Source organism: Lissotriton helveticus, chromosome 3_1 (assembly GCF_964261635.1).
Source record: "Lissotriton helveticus chromosome 3_1, aLisHel1.1, whole genome shotgun sequence".
Lineage (NCBI taxonomy): Eukaryota > Metazoa > Chordata > Amphibia > Caudata > Salamandridae > Lissotriton > Lissotriton helveticus.
The window spans coordinates 1,336,101,709-1,336,116,606 of NC_136061.1; positions in this window are offsets into that span (position 1 = coordinate 1,336,101,709).

Here is a 14,898-nt window from a genome sequence, read left to right on the forward strand (position 1 = left end):
GCATGACCCTACACTACGCAAACACTACAACACTACCCTAAACCCTAAAACACTACCCCCAGCATGACCCTACACTACGCAAACACTACAACACTACCCAAAACCCTAAAACACTACACCCCAGCATGACCCTACACTACGCAAACACTACAACACTTCCCTAAACCCTAAAACACTACCCCCAGCATGACCCTACACTACGCAAACACTACAACACTACCCAAAACCCTAAAACACTACACCCCAGCATGACCCTACACTACGCAAACACTACAACACTACCCTAAACCCTAAAACACTACCCCCAGCATGACCCTACACTACGCAAACACTACAACACTACCCTAAACCCTAAAACACTACCCCCAGCATGACCCTACACTACGCAAACACTACAACACTACCCTAAACCCTAAAACACTACCCCCAGCATGGCCCTACACTACACAAACACTACAACACTACCCTAAACCCTAAAACACTACCCCCAGCATGACCCTACACTACGCAAACACTACAACACTACCCAAAACCCTAAAACACTACCCCCAGCATGACCCTACACTACGCAAACACTACAACACTACCCAAAACCCTAAAACACTACCCCCAGCATGACCCTACACTACGCAAACACTACAACACTACCCAAAACCCTAAAACACTACCCCCAGCATGACCCTACACTACGCAAACACTACAACACTACCCAAAACCCTAAAATACTCCACCCCAGCATGACCCTACACTACGCAAACACTACAACACTTCCCAAAACCCTAAAATACTACCCCCAGCATGACCCTACACTACGCAAACACTACAACACTACCCTAAACCCTAAAACACTACCCCAGCATGACCCTACACTACGCAAACACTACAACACTACCCTAAACCCTAAAACACTACCCCCAGCATGACCCTACACTACGCAAACACTACAACACTACCCAAAACCCTAAAACACTACCCCCAGCATGACCCTACACTACGCAAACACTACAACACTACCCAAAACCCTAAAACACTACCCCCAGCATGACCCTACACTACGCAAACACTACAACACTACCCAAAACCCTAAAACACTACCCCCAGCATGACCCTACACTACGCAAACACTACAACACTTCCCTAAACCCTAAAATACTCCACCCCAGCATGACCCTACACTACGCAAACACTACAACACTACCCAAAACCCTAAAATACTACCCCCAGCATGACCCTACACTACGCAAACACTACAACACTATCCTAAACCCTAAAACACTACGCCCAGCATGACCCTACACTACGCAAACACTACAACACTACCCTAAACCCTAAAACACTATCCCCAGCATGACCCTACACTACGCAAACACTACAACACAACCCTAAACCCTAAAACACTACCCCCAGCATGACCCTACACTACGCAAACACTACAACACAGCCCTAAACCCTTAAACACTACCCCCAGCATGACCCTACACTACGCAAACACTACAACACTACCCTAAACCCTAAAACACTACCCCCAGCATGACCCTACACTACGCAAACACTACAACACTACCCTTAACCCTAAAACACTAGCCCCAGCTTGACCCTACACTACGCAAACACTACAACACAACCCTAAACCCTAAAACACTACCCCCAGCATGACCCTACACTACGCAAACACTACAACACTTCCCAAAACCCTAAAACACTACCCCCCAGCATGACCCTACACTACGCAAACACTACAACACTACCCAAAACCCTAAAACACTACCCCCAGCATGACCCTACACTACGCAAACACTACAACACTACCCAAAACCCTAAAACACTACCCCCAGCATGACCCTACACTACGCAAACACTACAACACTACCCAAAACCCTAAAACACTACACCCCAGCATGACCCTACACTACGCAAACACTACAACACTACCCAAAACCCTAAAACACTACACCCCAGCATGACCCTACACTACGCAAACACTACAACACTATCCTAAACCCTAAAACACTACACCCCAGCATGACCCTACACTACGCAAACACTACAACACTACCCAAAACCCTAAAACACTACACCCCAGCATGCCCCTACACTACGCAAACACTACAACACTATCCTAAACCCTAAAACACTACGCCCAGCATGACCCTACACTACGCAAACACTACAACACTACCCTAAACCCTAAAACACTAGCCCCAGCATGACCCTACACTACGCAAACACTACAACACAACCCTAAACCCTAAAACACTACCCCCAGCATGACCCTACACTACGCAAACACTACAACACTACCCTAAACCCTAAAACACTACCCCCAGCATGACCCTACACTACGCAAACACTACAACACAACCCTAAACCCTAAAACACTACCCCCAGCATGACCCTACACTAAACAACCACCACAACACTACACTACACTAACACAACACTACACTACACAACACTACACTACACTACACAATTACTAACCCACGAAAAAATTAACAGAAACCCACTTATCTCTCTCGTCATCGTGGTTTTCACAACGCAAATGCATTTACCATACATGCCTTTAAAACATAATTCTTTGTAAAGGCATGCGCGATAAATGCACATGCGTTTTGAAAAAATGCGGGATAATGGTATGCGAGGTCAATGACCTTGCGGGATAATGGTATGCGGACTGAAAGTCTGCGGGATAAAAAATGCGGGAAAATGGCTGCAAACCATGATTAGCAGCAGACTTCCCTGGTGAGCACTAGCTTTACTACAGTGATCTAATGAGCAACTAGAGTGCTAACATTCAGAATTTATGGCAAATATGTGACACATCTGAATGCCTTCTTGATAGAACCAAAGTAAACAAGCATTGAAAATGCAATAGATCTCGCCCTCGTTTAAGTTAAAGCCATTCTGTTTGTAATGAGGTGGCTTTTTAGCTTTGCTTTTATTAGTGTTTTTAAAACTTTCATGTAAATAACATGCATATGTATGCATATATGTATATGTATGCATGCATTTATTACCTACTGGCGGTCGCCAGTAGGTATATATAGTTAGGATTTTTTCTCTATGGGATTTTTGAAAATTCTATGTCTAATAACTTTGGCGTTTGTGGACGGAATTGGCTGAAATTTTCAGGAAAATGGCACATTTTGTTTCTGAGCAGCCCTTGAAAATTTGGGGGGGTTCGTCAAGGGGGGGCCGAGAAAAAAGGGGGGTCCCAAAACGTGTTTTTAACATTGAGTTTTCCATAGGGCGGTTGGCCTCACTTTTAGCCCGAACGGCTGAATGGATTTGCACGAAACTTGGCAAAATTGTAGGGACTGGTAGCCCGATGTGCCTTTGCTAGGTCTCAATATATGTGCTCCAGTGGATTTTGAGAAATTAACGTTCCAAAAAAGATATATATCTGTAACAGCGGACCGGGCAGCGCTCCGGTTCGCGGACTTTTCGCGGTACGGAGATTTGTGAAGCGAAGCTGATTGGTTCTCCGCCGTCTGTGAACATTCCAAACAGTCCGTAGCGGCCGCCATCTTGTCTCTCGGTAGGATCGAGAGACAAGAGGAGGCCAAAGCGAAGGGGCAAATGACCATAAGGGGGCATAGTAGATCCTCGCTGACCCCCTAGGTTTGATGCGGAGGTTTTAAAAGGGTCCCGCGGGGCAAAAAAAAAAAATAATAATAATAATCGAACGGCTGAATGGATTTGCACGAAACTTGGCAAAATATTAGGGACTGGTAGCCCGATGTGCCTTTGCTAGGTCTCAATATATGTGCTCCAGTGGATTTTGAGAAATTGAGAAAAAAGGGGGGTCCCAAAACGTGTTTTTAACATTGAGTTTTCCATAGGGCGGTTGGCCTCACTTTTAGCCCGAACGGCTGAATGGATTTGCACGAAACTTGGCAAAATTGTAGGGACTGGTAGCCCGATGTGCCTTTGCTAGGTCTCAATATATGTGCTCCAGTGGATTTTGAGAAATTAACGTTCAAAAAAAGATATATATCTGTAACAGCGGACCGGGCAGCGCTCCGGTTCGCGGACTTTTCGCGGTACGGAGCTTTGTGAAGCGAAGCTGATTGGTTCTCCGGCGTCTGTGAACATTCCAAACAGTCCGTAGCGGCCGCCATCTTGTCTCTCGGTAGGATCGAGAGACAAGAGGAGGCCAAAGCGAAGGGGCAAATGACCACAAGGGGGCATAGTAGATCCTCGCTGACCCCCTAGGTTTGATGTGGAGGTTTTAAAAGGGTCCCGCGGGGCAAAAAAAAAAAATAATAATAATAATCGAACGGCTGAATGGATTTGCACGAAACTTGGCAAAATATTAGGGACTGGTAGCCCGATGTGCCTTTGCTAGGTCTCAATATATGTGCTCCAGTGGATTTTGAGAAATTAACGTTCAAAAAAAGATATATATCTGTAACAGCGCTCCGCTTCGCGTACTTTTCGCGTTACGGAGCTTTGCGAAGCTGATTGGTTCTCCGGCGTCTGTCAACATTACAAACAGTCCGTAGCGGCCGCCATCTTGTCTCTCGGTAGGATCGAGAGACAAGAGGAGGCCAAAGCGAAGGGGCAAATGACCATAAGGGGGCATAGTAGATCCTTCCTGACCTCTTAGGTTTGATGTACCATTTTGCCAAGTTTGGTGTAATTCCGTTCAGCCATTCAGGCTGTAGACGTATGTAAATGTCCTATGGAAAATTGCATGGGGAAAACACATTTGAAAGTGTTGAAATTTAGAACCAATTAAAATGTTACTTTGGTTTTGTATTTGTGTGTGATGAAAGTTAATTGGTTATGTATATATCTCAAATGAGAGGAAACCACAGCCATTTTGTGATACTACTGTCTGAGGTACATTTGTGAGGAATCTTTGGTGGTGAATTTCTGGTGTTTGATTTACACAGTACTAACACTTCTCCTACTTTTAAAAAGGTGAGTTGTTAATTTGTAAGGGGAACTATGTTGTACACTTGAAGATAATTTGAAAAATGTTTTCTGTTATTTATTTGCAGTCCTTCTGTTATACTAAATACTTGATAAAGTTAGTTTTATATTATGTATTACTAAAAACGATAAATGAAAGTGATTATTTTTTTCTGCAATTTACAGCAAGCAATTTCAAAATAAAATGGCTCACAATGAAGAGACCGTGGCAATTTCTTTTGCATTGTCCACTACATTGATTGAAATTGAGAGCACCAATAATGAAATATTGTCACAAGGAGGAGATGACTTGTATGATTTCATTAGATTGATTGAAATTGACAGCACCAATAATGAAATATTGTCACAAGGAGGAGATGACTTGAATGATTCCACTACATTGATTGAAATTGAGAGCACCAATAATTAAATATTGTCACGAGGAGATGACTTGAATGATTCCACTACATTGATTGAAATTGACAGCACCAATAATGAAATATTGTCACAAGGAGGAGATGACTTGAATGATTCCACTACATTGATTGAAATTGACAGCACCAATAATGAAATATTGTCACAAGGAGGAGATGACTTGAATGATTTTTTTGATCAATCTGTTGATGGCGAATTTATCGAATGTTTGGAGACCATAGAGTTACAAGAATCATCATTGCAGACTTTTAATGAGGAGATTCCAGATGAGATGATTGAAGAGGAAATTGCTGATGAGGACATGTTTCTAGTTCTTTCAAATTTAGAAAATTCTGAAGAATAAATTTATATTTAGAAATCAAAAATTGTTTGAGACATTATTCATTTTTATTTTTAATTTATGAGGTTGTAGCGAAGTGATTGTAGTATAAAATGAGACTTATAGTATAGAGTGCAACATTTTTATGTTACATGGTAAGTTTACTCATATTTACTTCCCTTCTCCCACTATATTATCTCCAATGTGTATTTGACATCTCTTCTTCATCTCCGGCCTCCTTTCTCTCACTGTGTGTCTCTGATGCATCTTATCGCTGCTATTTTGTGTAATTACAGAAGAGAGTAAAATAAAATAGTTCGGAACGTGAAAAGGGGGCAAAGTAGAGTACCCCTCACCCCCTAGGCCTTCTCAGGCGGTCCCAAAAGGATCAGTTTCTGCTTTCCTGAGAGATTATGGTATGAGTTCCATATACCATAATAATTTGCATTACAACATGCAAGATATATATCTCCTATTACCAACTTTTGGAGATATTCGCGCTAAGCGCGAATATCTCCAAAAAGTAACACCTGCCCTGAGCGGTTCTTAGCCATGTTATCCAATGGGAGGTGGATAACATGGCTAAGAGCATTAGCTCGGTAATGCATGAATCTCGCTGACTTTTTAGCGATATTCATGCATTGCGGCCGTTTTTTATCGCATTTGCGATAAACCTTGATAATAGCAAGGTTTATCTTCGATAATTTCTGACGATGCTTAGCGGTAAAAAATTCGTTGGTAAGCATCGTTAGCGATAAATATCGCTTAACTTTGGTAATATGCACCAACGTCTGTTAACGTTCGATTCGAAGGAAATGAGGAAGTGTTGAAAAACATTGTTTGCGCCATCTTGCCTTTTTTGAAATGCCACACTTTTGTCGTGCACGGCAGCCATTTTAGATGCCTTGACCAGACCCACTCTCTGCACGCTGTCGATTCGTAGCATGGCTCCCCACCCTCGCAAGCATCTTCCCCAGGCACTGGTCACCCCCGCTCTCTGTGTTATGCATGGGCAATAAACCTCCCCCCATCTGCGCTGCTCTTCCCTGAGAATCACACTCTGTGCCCGCCCGACACCTCCCTTTCGCCCTATTCACTACCGCACCCTCTGACACTCCTCTTCCTCTGTGTCCGATTGTCCAGGCTATCAGCTAGCCCTGCAGATGTAGTTTATGGCTCCAGCTGTAAAGAATCACCCCTCTTCAAAGGAGTTATAGTAGATCAAGGCCCACACCCGATGAGATCCGTCACACCACACGTGTTCCTACTATCTGAAAACCATCCTGTATTGTGATTGGGGAGGGGACCGAGCCTGAAGCGGAAGATTCTATGAATGACTCTTTGTACATCAAAGTTTTTACAATTATGTGTCACATTAAAAATATATAGCACTCCAACAAAGTAGTAGGAATATAAAACTTTAATAACATATAAATATATACAACAAAACAAAAACAGTAAAAACATTTAAACAACGAAGAGACCGTGGCAATTTCTTTTGAATTCCTGATGAGGACATGTTACTAGTTCTTTCAAATTATGAAAATTCAGAAGATGTTGCCTGGGGGTGGGTCGTCAGTAGCAGTCTGTTGTGCGAATAGTTCCAAGGCAGCAGAACGCGCTGAAATCTAGATGACACGAAAGTGATGTCTAGTAAGTTGCCGCCCAGCAAATAACGGCGTGGGGCGCCGCGGGGGTGAGTGAGTCCAGTAGGCACCACAGCTATTCTTACCGGCATTGCAGAATTACTGCTGGGGACAATGCCTGTGCTGTAGCAGGGTCACAGCAGAAACAAAAAGGATTCTGTTGAAGATGTTGTTGGTTTTCAATTTGAAAACAGTTCTGGTGTCAACTGCTATGGTAATGTAGTGGTTAATGTTTTGTTTTCTCTAGAAAATGTAAAAGAGGGGGAGGCAGTCCAAAGTTCCGTTAAAAGGGCAAAGGAAAGGATCGGTGGTTTGAACTATCACTTCAAAAGGGGAGGGGGTGCAACAATTTTTCCTACCGGGTCACACTGTGCTTTCACCGGAACTGAGGTCTGCAGGATTCTAGTAATTCAAAGTGAGGCTGGCGCCAGCATGGGAGCGCCGACGTCCCGCGGATACAGTTTCGTCACTCCACGGGCGATCATGGCAGTCATTCCCCATCGGGGGTCGGAGACTCCCGCGGCTCCTGTAGAATCTTCAAGGTCGTGGAGGACTACGGTGGTGGAGTCAACCAGTGACCGGGCCATTTCTTCATGCTGGGCCCGCTCTTGCCAGGTCGATCGCCATTTTGAGAGTTCGGCAGCTACCGGCGATCGCGGGGTCACATGAGCGGACGGGCTCCACCCTGCCGGGCGAGACGTTGCAGCATCGCCACAGTGGACGAACCCTTTTCGGGGCGCCTGGAGCACTGAGGGTGCATCTGGGAAGCCTTCACCTGAGGAGGCGGGAGAGGCCTGTTCGCACCGTCTCTCCCTCCAGTGCACCCCACGGCGCCCCGCTTGACATTTGTTATGGCCGGTGGCGATGAGGACGGGGGGGGGGGTCGGATGCATGTGCAAGACATCCCCCCCAGTGTTGTCAAAGCCATTTTTGAAGAAAGAAGTGGTGCCTGGCGTGTTGCCGCTGCTATTACGAAGGAGAAAAGAAAAAATGTCCCGTCCGTCTTTGGGCCGGGCTTCCGGTGGATGTCGGCCGGACGCCCCTGGCTCTGGCCCCATGAACGGGTTCCTTGGTTTATCGGCTGCAGCCGGATCCTGTCGGCCTCGGCCCCCCGACCGTTGGTGGCCGGACCGGAAGAGCATGTGGCGGGACTACCTGCAACTCTCAAGGGCCACCGCGGCCGGACTGGGAGAGAGAGGGGAGGGTCGAGGAGACATTCCCCCCCTGCAACTCTTCAGCGTTGTAAAGGCAATCCCCTGGCCGGGTCCCGCTGGCCTCGGCCTCTCCTCCGGCTACACCCTACGTTAGGATCTCCTGGCCGAGGCGTGGCAGCAGGACCCGCCTTATATGGGCTGCTCCCGGCTGGGCGTAGCCGCAACCCTGCCCCACCTTGGAAGTTGCCAGAGTGGGGGCGGATGTTCTACTGACTTGCATTTTCCCTAGTCTATCAATTTGATTTTTTTGGCGTGGTAGGCGGTGGGACAGCGAGGGGTGATTTGGTTTCTCTTACTGCTTTTCTGGTCTCTCACCACTGGCATATTTCTAACGTTTTCTTGTTTCTAGGACATCAATAGGTTTTATCATTACGTTACGTTATCGTTTCTTTGTTCGTTGTTTAATAAAAGTTCATGTTCATCAGTGGCCTACTGATTTTCGTTTTCCTATTCTTTTCTTTCCAGGTTGTTTCATGCTAAAGTTTCTGTTAACAGGATACAGTGATCACTTCGTTATTATTGCATATGTCCTTTTCACTAGGGGTGCTCTCTGGTCGGGCCAGATGACGTATCTCTAGTAAATGGTCCGGGTGAAACAGGTGCATCAATCAGTGGGGAGTAGATAGGCATGACAGATTACAACGGGGGAGAAAGGTCCGCATTACGTACCCTTTCACTATTTGCAAAGATTTTCCTACGTATATTTGCAAACAGAGAATACCTCCAAAAAGAACCAATTCCCAAACAGTCAATGTTTGGGGAAACAATCAACCAATGAGGGACGAAATAGGCACGACGTGTTAAAGGTTTGCGTTACCTACCCTTCACTATCTGCAAAGGGAGAGAGAATATTCCTATTCTTCCTCGTTTGCAGGCAGAGAAGATTCTTAAGAGAACCAACTTCGAACAATTCAATGGTCGATTCAAACAATCAACAAGGGGTACTGTGAACACAAATGAACGCAGCTTATGTACATACACATTGGTATTATCAACAGGTTGTTCCTAATGTTTCTATTTTAGGGAGGTCAAAAAGAGATCCCATTAGTGGCCTACTGATTTTGCTCGATTCCTTTTGTTTTTTTACACGATTTTTCGCTATCTGCAAAGACTAAACAGAGTATTGCGACTCTGTGCTTGTTTGTAAATAGAGAATGAACCAAAGAGAACAATCAATCAAATGGAGAGAGAAGCAGGCACGACGGATTACAACGGGGGCAAAGGCCTGCGTTAACTACCCTTCACTATCTGCAAAGAGAGAGTACTCCTAATAGAAATGAGGGGTGGGGGGCAGCATTCAAAGCAGATCAGTGTGCATAAACACGAAAATGTTTTTACTTACCACGTACTTGACATTCCACAGCTTATGATATTTGCTATTAAAAAACCATTGAAATTCACTGAAAAAACCATAGGTTATAGACCATATATAGTTAGGAATTAGCATTTACAAAACCTTGAAAATTCACTGAAAAAACCATAGGTTATAGACCATATATAGTTAGGAATTAGCATTTAAAAAACCTTATTTTACTCACACAAAACCATTGAAATTCCATATATAGTTAGTTGCACTAACTATATATCGCGCACCCGCAATCCACTGCTGATCATGTCACATATTACATCATTCATGACATGGTCAGTGACATCACTGATGACATCACTGATGACATCTCAAATGACATCACTGATGACATCACTGATGACGTCTCATTTGACATCATTCTTGTGCTAATACGATAAACCTCTTCAGACTCTAATATAACCTTAGATACACTCAGTGTATACAGACACTCACACACTGCCACTCATCCATGGAGTTACTCACACACCCAGTCAGTCATGCAAAGAAACAATCTCACCTCCATTTCTTCAACTATACAGTTATACACACCTTACTTATTGAAACATATACTAACACATATTTACTCTCTTATACAATCCCTGATACAAGTTCACAATGATCGATACAACCACTCACTCATTCAGTGGCTCTCATGCACAGTTATTTATATATGCCAACTCTCACATGTACTGTGTTTTACATATGTACTTACTATGACATGTAGCATTGAGATATCCATTCACTCATCAATACACTCATGCACACAGTCAACTGCCCATGTAGCTGTTTCCACATGCACTCTTGAACTCATACACCTAGTGAATAAACTGCTCACACATCTATGCACAGAGTCACACACCTTCCAGCCACCCCCACACAAACTCAATCTCCCATAGAAATACTTGGGCAACCAATTAATAACACATATAGCCTCTCGTATAGCTAATGATCAACACATGCAGCAGTTTACATCACAACAGACATAATGATGCACAAATTAAGACAGTTTAGTCACTAACCCATGCATTCAGTGAGACACATTTAATCACTCACTCATACAGTCAGTCACGCACCTACTAAATCCTTCATCCAGACACTTATACATCCACTCATTCTTCAATATGTAAGACATATTTTAACTTTACAGAAACATACAGTCACTGGATGTTGTCATCAGTGATGTCATCAGTGATGTCATTTGAGATGTCATCAGTGATGTCATCAGTGATGTCACTGACCATGTCATGAATGATGTAATATGTGACATGATCAGCAGTGGATTGCGGGTGCGCGATATATAGTTAGTGCAACTAACTATATATGGAATTTCAATGGTTTTGTGTGAGTAAAATAAGGTTTTTTAAATGCTAATTCCTAACTATATATGGTCTATAACCTATGGTTTTTTCAGTGAATTTTCAAGGTTTTGTAAATGCTAATTCCTAACTATATATGGTCTATAACCTATGGTTTTTTCAGTGAATATATATATATATATATAGTCACTGAAAAAACCATAGGTTTCAGACACGTTATAGTTAGTTAGACATTTTACTCATACAAAACCATTGAAATTCCGCCGTTATAGTTAGTTGAGCTAACTATAACTAGCGCCCCCACAATGCGCTGCAGATGATGTCACATGTTATATCATTCATGACAAGGTCAGTGACATCACTGATGACATCTCAAATGACATCACTGATGATATCATCGAGTGTATGTTTTTTTCTTTAAAATTTAAATATGTATTATATATATATATATACAAAGCTGTATTGAAGAATGAGTGGACGTATAAGTCTCTAGATAGAAGATTTAGTAGGTGTGTGAGTGACGATTTAAGTGAGCAATTAAATGTGTCTTACTGAATTCATAGGTTAGTGACTAAACTGTGTGAATGTCTGTATCACTCTGTCTGTTGTTGTAAAACCTGCTGCATCGGTTGGTCGGTAACTATATAAGTGTCTATATGGGTTATTGATTAGTTGCCTGAGTGTTTGTATGGGAGACTGAGTGTGTTTATAGTTGGGTGGTGGGTATGTGACTCTGTGCATAGATGTGTGAATGGTTGATTGACTGGGTGCATGACTTTAAGAGTAAAGATGGAAACAGTTGTGTGGGTGAGTGATTATGTGTATGGATATGTGGGTGAGTGAATGGATGTCTCAGTGGTAGATGTCCTAGTAAGTACAATAGTAAAAGGCAGTGTATATGAGAGTTGGTGTATAAAAATAACTATACATGAAAGTCAGTGATTGTGAGAGTGGCTGTATGGATGAGTGTCTACTTGTATTAGTGATCAAAGGTTATATTAGGGTGTGAGGAGGTGCATCAGATTTTCACGTGGATGATGTCATTAGTGATGCATCAGTGATGTCATTTGAGATGCCATCGGTGATGTCACTGACCATGTCATGAATTATATAATATGTGATGTCATCAGCAGTGCATTGTGGGGGCGCGAGTTATAGTTAGCCCAACTAACTATAATGGCGGAATTTCAATGGTTTTGTATGAGTAAAATGTCCAACTAACTATAACGTCCCTGAAACCTATGTTTTTTTTCAGTGATTTCAAAGGTTTTTTTAAATGCTAATTTGTAACTATAACGTCCCTGAAACCTATGGTTTTTTCAGTTAATTCCAAAGGTTTTTTAAATGCTAATTTCTAACTATATCCTCCCTGAAAGCTACTATTAATAATGAGAGCGGATACATGTGTAATTAGCTAGTCTATTCCATAATAATATTGGTGGTTAGAGATCTAGATGGCTAGTGTACAGAATATTTTAGCTGTACCTGTAATATTAATTAGACCATTCCATAAGTATGTGAGTAGTAACTGGATGATTATAGTGCTGTAAAGAGAGTGCATAGTGTATTTATAAGTGTTTGGGTATTAGTGGACAGATTGCATTAGTACATAGTACTGCCTGGGTAACTGGAGATGGGCATGGGGAGTGACAGTGTCTTTGATAGACTGCAAGGGTAGTACCTGGGTGAATTAATCTTACCTGTTTTCAAGTAGATATCAAATTAATAATAATATATATTCACTTCTTTTTTTCATGCATATTTAAACTATTTTAAAACTTAGTAGTAAGGTCTGTAAAAGAGAAGAGAAAGAATCTGTTATTATATAAAAGGTTATAGTTTTTGCAACACAACATAAGTATAGAATTACATCACATATTCAATTAGCACTTTTTGGTTGTCTTCAGATTATATTGAATTTCACCATAACAGTGACTTCAATGTTAATCATCAGATAACAGCAGGCAACAAAAATCGAATCAATAAGATTGTTAAAAAACATATTGCGGGGGCGTGGCTTAGGCGGCGATGAGCTGAGACGTGTCCTCTGTGAGCTCCGGCGCCCTGCTGCCTATTTTAGCCATTACTAGCGGATTTTGGGGGCTGTGCAGAGACCCTGAGTGCTGGGGGGACCCCCGGAGGGAGCAATACCTGGTGGTGTGTCGGTGCGGCGGATAGCCCAGCTGGAAACACTGAGCGGGCTCGGTGCAGTTCCTGCGAGTGACCCGGACCCGCCATTTTGGCTCCCAGGATGGCGGCAAGCCTCTGACTGTTGGACTGTTGGACTTGGCTGTGGGCTACTTGTGGATCCAGGCTGGGATCTGGACGGGTGCGGGAGAGTGCCGGGGCGCGACCCGGCCGGCGGCGACACAGAGGCATCGGTGCGGGCTGTCAGGGGCCGGAGCCTGGGCGGAGGCTCCGGGGATTGACTGCGGCGCCTGCGAGAGTCTCGGCCTGCCGTAGCCGAGGGGTGGACTGCGAGGCCGCTGGGCCCGATCGGAGTGCTGGAGAAGCCCCTGAGGGGCGGAGAGGTCCAACTGGACTGCTGGCGACAGAGACCCCACCTTGTACGCCGCCATCCTGGTACAGAGCTGTGCCAGCCTTCTTGCTGCCCCGGTGCCTGCATCTGTGAGGAGGCGGGGGGCGCAGTAGCGCTGGTAGACTGCCTTTGCGTGGGACCTTGGTGTGTGGCCGGTGGCGCTTCTGGAGGTGGCGAGACGGAGCTGAGGAGGGAGAGGACTCCGGAGGCGTGCCTGGAAGCGGCGGAGCGGCCTGCGGAGGTGAGGAGCCCTGGTGCTGCCCTGCCTGGGGGCTGTGGTGCGGCGGGGCTCTGCGATCGACGCTGGATTTCCTTGGTGGCCTGCGAGTACAGGGACCCTGCGAGCTCGACTGCCCGGAGGAGGAGGCTGAGCTACTGCGACGAGACGGGCCTGAGGGGACGCTATAACCGCCATCTTGGTCCCTGGGCCTCGTGTGGGCCGCGATTGGTCATCTCGTGTGGCTGTGGAACCCTGGGACACGGGAGTCCGCTAGGAGGTGAGGCGTATCCGTTGGGGGTTACAGGGGGAGTGACTGCATGCCAAGGGTGCCCCCTCGCTTCTGGTGCCCCTGATGGACCTTGGCCTGCACTGCTATCCTGCGCCCCCCTCCCCACGGCCAAGGGCCTGCTCTGGCGGCTGCACCCGGCGAGGGAGAACTGGACACTGTGAGCCTTTGAAGCCAGGGACGCTGCGCAGACCTGGGCTCTCGCCGCCTGCTGACCTCCCTTCTGCGAGTCCCTGGGGGAGTGGACCCTTCTAGCGTGAGATGCACATTGACCCGGGGCCTTACTGCGTGCTGCTCCTACCTATCCTTGCCTGGCGTTGTGCGTCTAGTGGGGGGTGTGGGTCCCTGCCGCCTGGTTCTGCTGCTGGGTACAGTCTGGTGGTGGTGTGGGGTGCTCCCTGTTGCTGAACTCTGCCCTGTCCCTTTACAGACGTTACTTTGAGTGCAGTGGGGCGAATTTGGCCTGCTTGGGTGGAGAAGCCGGCCGGAGGGTTTGTGGGAGTCGTGGGCGCTGGGCCCTGAGGGTGTGGCGGCCATTGCCCTGGTCCCTTTGAGTGGCTTGCTGCTTCCTCCCGCTGTGGTGCTGGGGGCAGTGTGTTGCCTGGGGCCTACTCTCCTTGGACTGTGTGGGTGCGGGCTTTTGGTCCCCTATCGGCCT